Here is a 10,616-nt window from a genome sequence, read left to right as displayed (position 1 = left end):
TTTGTCTTCTCAGTACATGCTGCAAGCTTCTCAGTCTCCAAGGATTTCTTCACATTTTTTCTCCCATCTTAACTGTTTCTCACCATTCCCTGACAGTTCCAAATCCTACTAATCCTTCAGTGTTCAAGTCAAATGTCTCCTAATCCATGTAGACCTCTGTTGTTCTATCAGTTGGAAATAAACTCATTCTCTTTATCATGTCCATAATACTTTGCCTAACTCTCATATAACATCCATACTTTTATCTTATATGTGCCCTATCAGATGGTAAAGTTCCTTAAGGGTAATGACTATATCTTTTTCATTATTGATCTTCAAAATTCCTTGTACATAGTAAGTGCTGAACAGTGTTTTTCGGGTGAATGACTAAATCATAGTCAATGGAGTTTTTATTTCATTGCTAAAGAAATGCTTGAAGTTAAAATGTAGAATATTAGAGACATAATCCTTGGAGATTCGTCCTTATCTTTTTTTTTTTTTGAGATTATTTTTCTAGAGCAGTATTAGATTCATAGCAAAACTGAAAGGAAGGTACAGAGATCTCATATACTCCCTGCCCGCCAACATGCATAACCTCCCTCATCATAAGCATCCCACTCCAGAGGGGTATATTTGTTACAATTGATGAACCTACATTGATACATCATAACTACCCAAAGCCCATAGTTTACATTACAATTCATTTTTGGTGTTGTACATTCTATGGATTTGGACAAATGTGTAGTGACATGTACCCACCATTATAGTATCATACAGAGTATTTTCACTGCCTTAAAAATTCTCTGTGCTCTGACTGTTTATCCCTTTCCCACCTCCAGCTCCTGCAAACCACAGATCATTTTATGTCTACATAGTTTGGCTTTTTCCAGAATGTGATATAGTTGGAATCATACATTATATAGCTTTTCAGACTGGCTTCTTTCATGTGGCAATATGCATTTACAATTTCTCCATGTCTTTTCATAGCTTGATAGCTCAGTTCTTTTTAGCACTAAATAATATTCCATTGTCTGAATGTACCTCAATTTATTTGTCCATTCACCTACTGAAGGACATCTTGCTTGCTTACAAGTTTTGGCGATTAGGAATAAAGCTGCTACAAACATCCATGTGCAGATTTTTGTGTGGATATAAATTTTCAGCTCCTTTAGGTTAATACCAAGGAGTGTGATTGCTGGATGGTGTGATGAGAGTATGTTTAGTTTCATAATATACTGCCAAATTGTCTTCCAAAGTGGCTGTACCATTTTGCATTTTCACTAGCAATGAATGAATGTTCCAGTTGTTCCATATCCTTACCAGCATTTGGTGTCATCAGTGTTCTGGATTTTGGCCATTTAAAAAAGTGTGTAGTGGTACCTTAGTGTTGTTTGACTTTGCACTTCCTTGATGACATGATGTGGAGTTCATTCTTACCTTTTTCTCTTCTCACTTAGAGATGAGATGGAGGAAGAAGATAACATTTAATGAGGATATGGCATATGCCAAATATTGCAATCAGCACTTTATACATATGATATCAATAATTTTCACAAATAACGTCAGTTTACAGGTGTTAAAACTGAGGCTCAAAAAGATTATATTATTTGCCTGGACTCACAAGCAAATAAGTAGCAAAGAAATATTAAATCTAGCTTTCTTGAATTCAAAATGCTGATGGCCTTATTTTAGTCAGGTACATTTAATTGCTATAAAAAGAGACCCCTCACATTTATTGCAGTAAGAAGTTTATTGCAAAGATGAATTTCACACCATTAGAAGGACGTACTTTATGAAAGCACACAACGTGAGCCATTATAGAGCTAGGCCTAGCATCACTGAGACCGAACTACGGTTATGGAGCCAAAGTGTCTCATGGAAACTGTGTTTGTTGAGTTCATCATTTTCACACAATCACTCCTCTGTTGACATGGTTCAGCCATACTTGGTGAGTTTCCTCATTTCTGTCCCATCATCCACTAGCTTTCTCTGGTTAATTCACTTCTTCTCCCTGTGACTGGGGGCTCACACGTTGCTCTGGCTCACCAGGCATGGTCCCTTGAGCCTTGGCTCTACCGCATGACATCTCCACTTGAACTTTCTCAAACATGTTTCAGATTTCTTATTTATTAATTCAAATTCAATAGCAAGAGGAATTTTGATACAAATAATTTTTTTTTAATTAGGCCACGAAAATTGGGTAAGTGGTACGTTTCTCGATTTGTTACTATGGGGCACATCTTTATAGTCTCATCTACAGAATCAGGAGCTGTGGGAGGTGTTGGTGTAGGTGTGAGCAAGCTATACATAATAATCATCTCCAGCCCAATCTCCAAAAAAGAATGTCCATTCCAGACTTAATTCTGAGCTACGAATCTTATTATCTATTACTTATCCTTATCAGACCTTTCCTCCTGCATGATACAGGGATATCTCAAGAACAGTATGTTTAAGACTGAATTCATTATGGTATCACCAAAAAACCTATCCCCTGTCCTATGTCCTATAACTTGGCTCCAGAACTGCCGAAGCTTTTCCTTCTTTTTCAAATATTATTACTTTCTAATGGGAATGTCATCATTGCTGTTCATAAGGTGTCAGCACACATACTCAATGAGCAATTATTGTTAGATGTTTTTAAATTAGACAATCAATAGAGCAGGTAAAATAAAATATGGAGTACAACAATCCTATGTTTTCAATTAGGTAGAAATACAAAGTTTATAGGTTATATAATTATAAGTAGGAAAGTATTTGAAATAATCTTGAAATAAATTCGATTCAAGAGACTAGGGCTTTATTTTTTTCTTCAGTTGGATGTTGCATATCAGCTCATTAGTTTTCTTGAAAATTAAATTTAAATTAAGGCACAATGTTTTTGAAAGGGATTAATGCTCTACACCACTCAAACTTTTTGCATAAAATTATAACTGAAAACTATATTGAGAATGAGTCATTGACACTTGCAGGAGCTTTTCAACTAAATACAACCTTGAAGATTTGCAAGTTGGCATTAATGAGCAAGAACTGCTATCAAACTATGAATATTTAATTTTTGAAAACAACCGTTCTATAACTGAGCATAGAAAATAAGTCCATATCCCTCTTAGAGATGTGGATTTCTTATATTTATCTAGTACACTCTGGAATGAATGTGTACCTTGAATTGCACCCAATACATTCAATGGGAAAAACCCAGCATGCTTATCCAAAGTCAATATTTACTATGTAAAGTTTAATTTTTCACCACTATTTTTGAAGTTTTTGAAAGCAATTGTGGCTTACATGCGATTTCAAGTAAATTAAAAGTGTAAGAGATTTGTTTAATCATTAATCTTATCGACCTGGTCAAATAAAATCAGTCTTAAAATGTTGAAATAGAGATAAAGCTATCACTAAGATTTGAGATTGATTTTGAAACAAGACAAAATAGCAGCATCATTCAGAATGAGCATTCAGAAGAGACAGTGTGAGTCTGGGCATCAATCTTGGGTGCAGGCAGAAGTGCTGGCTTATATAAATAAAAATAGAATAAATCTACCCAAATTCTACTTTAGGAATCTACTTTTTTTTTCTTACACCTGTTCTCCCGTCTCCCTCCTTTTTGGCAATCACCAGCTCATTCTCTATACCTATGGGTCTGTTTCTGTTTTGTCTTTTTTTAGTCATTTGTTTTGTTTTGTGTTTAGATTCCACATAGAAGTAAAATTACACCGTATTTGTCTTTCTCTGTCTGACTTATTTCACTTAGCATAATACTCTCTAGGTATACCCATGTTGTTGCAAATGGTAAGATTTCACTTTTTTTGTGGCTTAATAATATTCCATTGTATATAGGTACCATATCTTCAACATATATTTAGGTTGCTTCCATATCATGGCTATTGTAAATAATACTGCAATGAACATAGGGTGCATATGCCTTTTTGAACTAGTGTTGTTGTTTTCTTTGGATAAATACCCAGGAGTAGTATTGCTGCGTTGTATGGCAGTTCTATTTTTTGACAATCTCCATACTGTTTTTTATAGTGGCCACACCACTTTACAATCCCACCAACATTGCTTGAGAGTTCCTTTTTCTCCACCTCCTCCCCAAGTTTGTTATTTGTTAATATTTTGATGATAGTCATTCTGACAGGTGTGAAATGGTTTTTTGTTGTGGTTTTGATTTGCATTTCACCAATGATTAGTGTTCTTGAACATTTTTTCATATGCCTATTGGCCATCTGTAGGTCCTCTTTGGAAAAATGTCTATTTAATTCCTCTGCCCATTTCTTAATTAAATTGTTTATTTTTTTATGTTAAGTTGTATGAGTTCCTTTTGTATTTTGAACATTAACCCCTTATTGGGTATTTCATTTGTGCATATTTTTTCCCATTCAGTAGGTTGTTTTGTTGATGTTTGCAATCTACATTTTAAATAATCCCCCCAAGCGAATCTTATGTATGCCAAACAAACACTAGGTTGGTGAACCTTTGAGAAAGGTCTGTTGACCTGCTGTATATGATATTTGTATATAATACATATATCATAACATATATATATATCATATCATACATACACACATGCAATTGGTCACTAAAGATATCTTCCTATTTACTTGTGAATCTGACCAAATAATGTAATCTCTTTGAGCTTTAGTTTTATCACCTGTAAACTGGTGTTATTTTTGAGAATTATTGATATCATAGTATAAAGTACTTATCACAATATTTGTCATAAGCCAGATCCTCACCGGATGTTAACTTCTTCCTCTATCTTTTTTCCAAGTAAGAAGAGAAACAGTGATGAGATGCCATAGGAACTTAACTCTTATTTATATCAATTAGCTTATGGCAAAATTAGTTTCACTATACTTCATTTCGCTGAAAGTTACAGAATGTATTTATGACATTAAGTGAGGATTTACTGTATATTTAACTAGTTACCAATCCAAGATTCTCATTTCTTTGAGTGTCTGTTGTGCAATCATTTCCTTAACACTTAACCAGTTCATTCAAAACAGAACCCTGGCTAATTTAAGCAAAAAGAGATTTGTAGAAACTATTAGTCAATTCACAGAAACTCCAGGAGGGACAGAGAATCAGATTGGGATGTTATACAGACAGGAATAACGTACTCGGGGACGACACAGTCAGGACTGCTACTGCTGCCTGTGGCTCACCACAGGACCCTGTGAAAACTCCATGTGCTTCTGCCAGCAAATTTGCCTGACATTCAGAATGCTGGTCCTCAGGTCTCTACTTCATGTCGTTCACTTCTGCCTCTAACTCTTGTGTTGCTTTTGATTGATGAAGTATCCTCTCCCTCCGAAAAGGAGTCTGGAAAATATAGGAGCTCGGGTTTGAGCATACAAGACTCACAATGTGGGAAACAACAAACTATCAAAATATTGTCTGAAAGGTACTGGGCACTAAGAACAGCAGATTCCCAATACGGTTATTACAGTAATTATAGCAGCTCACGTATAGGCCATGGGATCGCCACAGCTTAACAGTAAGCAATGCTTGGTGTTTCAAATGATAGTTTTTTTGGGAAAATATACATCATTTGTTAAATGGTAAAGATTCCCTTTCAAATCAGTATGGAAAAAATAGACTAATAAACATACTATTTTGAAATAGTAAAGCTGGATTAACACTCTACTCTTCACCCCCCAATTAATTGATATTGTTTTTATAATAGCAAAAATACTGGACTTAATCTCTATCAATAAATAAATTAAATTAAACACTTGGGAAGATGTCCAAGACAAATTAATATGTGAAAAAAGCTAATTGCAGAATAGTAAGTACAGCGAATATGGTAATATAGCTTTTATGCACAAAAAAATTTAAATAACAATATTCGATGCAGGGCATGCTTTGAAACTGAGTGAAGATCTTATTTTCATTTTTAAGTTCTTTTTTCTAAGAAGCATATATTACTTTAATGTTCGAGAAAAGAAATTAATAGTTGCAGAAAAGTAAAAGAAAATGTTTAGGACCTAGAAGTTAGATATCAATTGAATTCAAGCCAAGTATGCAGATAGGAGTGCCTGAAATGGCTTTCCCTCTTTTGATGATGATATATTTGGAAAGGTCTGGTAGGGTGTTTCTGAGGAAACTTAGCAGTGAAGTCCAGAACCGTCATCTCCACATCAAGCGGCAAAGGGTGGGGTTAAAGGGAGGGGAAGGGGGCGTTGGTCTCAGTTAGGCGGGAAGATAAAAAGAGGAAGTGAACTGAATATTACATTAATAATAAAAGTAAACATCTTTGTTTAAAACAACAACAATTCCGCAGCTATTGAATCTCAGCAGACAGAACCAGATGAGAACAGGACTAACTGCCCAGATAAGACCTTGCCAAGAGTGAAAGTATCAGCAAAAGGAAATGTATGCTAGTCTAAAACTCAATTAATTTCATCAAGGGTATCAATGAAAACAAATTATCATGTCTGATAACACAAAACCTTTGCAAACCAAAGGACAAAGATAACGCTCAAGTTCAAAGACTTGCAGTCTACTTTGTTTTTAGTAAGCTACATTTTCTCTAAATCTAAGAGGAATAATTAAAGGATGTTTCCTGTGCAGTTTCTGGTATTAATTAAAGCTGTCCAGTAGTACCGATATGAGAACAATAGTAATGAGGCAGCCAGTTTCATGTGAACTGCTTGTTTCAAATCAACTAAGGAATTTGCTTTTTTGGTAGTAGCTGAATTCCACTTGTTCTTATTCAGAGTTAAAGCAATGCAAAGTGTATCCTTTTCCTGATAACTGCCCTTTATTTTTCCTTTGGTGAAATTAAAAAATGAGTGGAATGAAAGCTTGGTATTTGCAGAAACACAGATAGATACTGCTCTGTAGGTGGGTGAAGTCTGCAGTAGCCGTTGGCTCATGCACGGTCTAATTACCACTCTTTTTGGTAACTCAGATGTGGTTGTTTTTGCTTTTGCTTTTTAATGTACTAAAGAAAAATGTAGAGTTGAGGAAACAGCTCAGGAATGAAGGCTATGTTCTCACTCCCAGCTGTGACTCATATCTCTAATGAGGCTTGCGGCAGGCCACTTAACTCCTGTGTCTCAGAGTCTTCAGCCATAAGATGGAAGTGGCAGTACCACACACTCTGCAAGGGGTTTGGTGAAATTAGCTAATCAGTGCAAACAAATATGAAGAAAAAATTGTATCATCTGTCATCTATCTATCATCTATCTATTATCTATCTATCTATCTATCTATCTATCTATCTATCTATCTATCTATCAAGGGTTGCTAAATATAAAACAAATTGTTGTCAAGGAGGAGAATCTTTAGGGGAGAAATTTAAAAATAGGATAAGTTTTTGTCTCTAGGGTGGTCCTAAAGTATCTGAAGGCAAATATTGGGACTAGATAACCTCTCCAGGTCTTTTCCACTTCTATAACTTCATAGTGCCAAATCCTGAAAGATTGTCTGAGTTATATCTACTAAAATATGCATATTGTTCTAGTCATTTAGATACCATAGATTTTGTGTGTTTTACAGATTGGGAAAAAATTCTGAACTATGAAACAAGTTTTAAATCTCAACTAGTATGGGTCTTGCAAACTTCAGGAAATGCTCTAAAATCTTGACTTGTAAACATAAATTTCAGCAAAGACATTGGTTTACTTTCTTTCAATTAAAATTCTATAGAAGTCCAAAGGTCTTGAGAAGAAAAGATACAGAAACCATTTTCAAACACAGATAAACACACACATACACACACGCACACATACACGTGTACACGCACATAAAATAATTTAATGAACATATGGATTTTTGCAAATGCTGAAGCTTGCTGCCAATTTTATAGTTAATATTTCTGAAAGTCAGCATATGCTGATCACCATGTGTTTATAAAATATTCTCATAGTGAAGACAAAAGATTGCACTTTGGCACGTTTGATGGTCACATGGGCAATTACACCAGACTCTTACTTCACCAAAAACCAGGAGAGCAAAGTAAGGAAACCTTCTGCAGCTTTATGTGATCTGTGTTAATACCTTAGGACTCCTGACGTAATTGCTTGCTGTGTGAACAGCTCACCAACATAAAAACAAATGAAAATAGTCCTTTAAGTATTTAGTAATTGTAAAAATATTTGGAAAGATAAAAACGTGGGATTTTGTGTGATATTTTCCAATGACAGCTGGAAATATGATTTTTCTTTACTTCAGGAAACTAAAACCTCTGGGATTTTTCTAATGTTTATTTTGGACAAAGACTATGAAAACATTCAGTATTTACCCTGGTGCCATTTGAAGCTCATGTTTTGTATGCTTGGTCATTTGGGCCTGAGAGGTGCTCAAGCAAATTTTCATCTGAGTTGATGTAGCTTTGACTTGGAGCAAAACACTATCTGTCACAGACTTGCCGCTGTGGAGAAAAACTCCAACCATGAATTAGTATCTTTAAAAATGTCTTCTTTCAAGCTTGTGAACCTTAGGGGAGGTCTGAAAGTCAGGAATTTAAGACTTTCCCTAAGTAAAGGAGTCTGGTACATCTGGAAGATGAATTTTTTTCTCTTCCTTACAAAGGCACTGGATTTCAAGCTAACCTCCCATTATGACACCAGGAGAGATTGTACATTTCTCGCTCTCTGTCTTCTCTAACTAGGATTCATGTGAGAAGGAGAGAAACTGTCTCTGATGGTATATGGAGTGAGATGACATTTATATAACAGACCCTCACTTGGCTCTGCTTTCAAGAGTTACACCTGCGCCTTCTCATCATAGGGAAGATTGGAGAGAGAATGCTTTTGTTTGTTTGTTTGTTTGTCGTTTTATGATAGTGGCAAGTCTTGCAAAAGCATCTTGTGTCAAAGTGTTCTAATTTACTCCGTGGTTTTTCACATGGTTCACGTTATGGACTCACAGTCATTTCGGCATCTTAAAATGATTTTCCCACTCAGAGTTAGGAAGTGGATTCGAGAATGACAAAGATTTAGGCAAGGAAGCCAGCTAAAGTAGGCAAAGCAGAGAAAGGTTGGGGAGTAGTCTGGGAATATCTGCATGGGAGCAGGTATTTTTGAGCCTGAGGAGTGAGAACTTTCTGTGGAGATGAGACTTTCTTTTTAGAAAAGGGCCTCATCTAGCCCACGTCTACTCAGAAGTCTCACAATCGAGCTCAGAAAAAACTGGTTTACTTCTTGTCCCTATTGTAGTTCCTTCGGCAAGGGGACCCTGGACCAACAGACTGTCTACAAAACATTGAGTTTCACTACCTAGAAGTGTACAGGCATCACATGTTCAAATGTGGCAGAGACAGACATTGTGATTTTTCACTATAATTTTAACCTAAATCTTAATCTCTTCTTGAATCAACATCAAAACTTAGTAATAGTAATAATATGATTTTTAGCCAAAGAATCATGTATTCAAAAGAAAACTTGTGTGAAAACCTGGTAATTACAAAACAGCTAAAAGTAGAGCTGCTCTTGGTTCACGATGGCACAGGGTCCTGAGACCCAGCTCATTCAACCTCCCCACAATCCCAGACAAGATGTTCTCAGTACATCATGTGAAAACTATTGCTATAACCAAACACCTCTGCTTTTGAGTCCACACACACTTAGCACAATGCATAATTACAAATGGATTCTCTTTCTCTCCATTGTGAGTAATATACTGCCAGGCTTTCATATTCCTGTGTCCTGTACATGAAACTGTCCATAAATTGTATCTATTCATTCATAAATGCTTACCAAGTACCTATTATGTGCCAGGCACTTTTCCAGGAGCACGAATGTGGCTATGCAGTCATGTAGCTATGATGTCTGCCTACAGAGAAATATACTGCATAATAAGGCTTTAGTGAAGTGATAAAGTGCTTTGGGAAACATCAGCACCCCAATTTCCATTTTCCTTCTCCTCTTTTCCATCTTCTCTGAGTTCTTTCTTTCCAATCTCTAACTCAAGAATCCAGTGCTCTAATGGGATCTTCATTCATCTCACTTAACCATATCAACACTCTAGTGAATTCTTGAATAATAAAGTTGACACTGAAAGGGGAGATGGATCATGCCACAAATCATCTGAAAAGAACTGGAAGTTTTAGCTCACTACAGTGGTATCCCATGGTTCACAAAAGCCCTGGGCTGCATGAGCAGAAACATAGCTCCTAATGGACTGAGCTTCTAGTCCAGCTCTCTTATCTCTCTCTTTAGACCACTTCCAGGAACCAGGACCAGTTCTAGGAGACATTTTTATAGGAAAATTGACCAACTGGAAAGCATCCTACAGAGATAAAATAGGACCATGGGAGATCTAGAGGCCATATAAATAAAAAGTACCTTAAGGAACTGGGGCTATTTAGCCCAAAGAGGACAAAATGCCTTTACTCTGTGCATGACCACAGGAGAGGGGAGGAAGGAAAAAGGTGCTTGAAAGTGACTGGCAACCATTGATAGAATATTGTATTAAAGAGGGAACAGCTTGATCTGTATGTTCTATAATGCAGAGCTGGAATTAATGAGTGGACATTAAAAGGAAGACTATAATATAAGAAAGACTTCTAATTATTACCATGTTTCAAGCATGAAATGAGTTGCCTTAAAAATGAATGAATGCCCTGTAACTGAAAACATTCAAGTTAGGATGAAATAACCATCAATTAAGGTGATATCATGAAGATTCCT

General features: G+C 36.0%; 1 long non-coding RNA gene across 1 annotated transcript in view; it reads right to left on the bottom strand.

Annotated features, from left to right (window-relative positions):
• The window catches only part of LOC120604413 (uncharacterized), a 128,854-nt gene that overhangs the window by 5,756 nt on the left and 112,482 nt on the right, over positions 1 to 10,616 (bottom strand). Inside the window, exon 3 of the long non-coding RNA XR_005653330.1 lies at positions 5,100 to 5,301. This is a non-coding gene — a long non-coding RNA (uncharacterized LOC120604413). The remainder of the gene's footprint in view (positions 1 to 5,099; positions 5,302 to 10,616) is intronic.

This window comes from Pteropus medius, unplaced genomic scaffold (assembly GCF_902729225.1).
Source record: "Pteropus medius unplaced genomic scaffold, Ma_sr-lr_union100, whole genome shotgun sequence".
In the NCBI taxonomy this organism is placed as follows: Eukaryota; Metazoa; Chordata; class Mammalia; order Chiroptera; family Pteropodidae; genus Pteropus; species Pteropus medius.
Note: the sequence above shows the minus strand (reverse complement) of the source record. Positions and strands in the feature narration are given on the sequence as shown.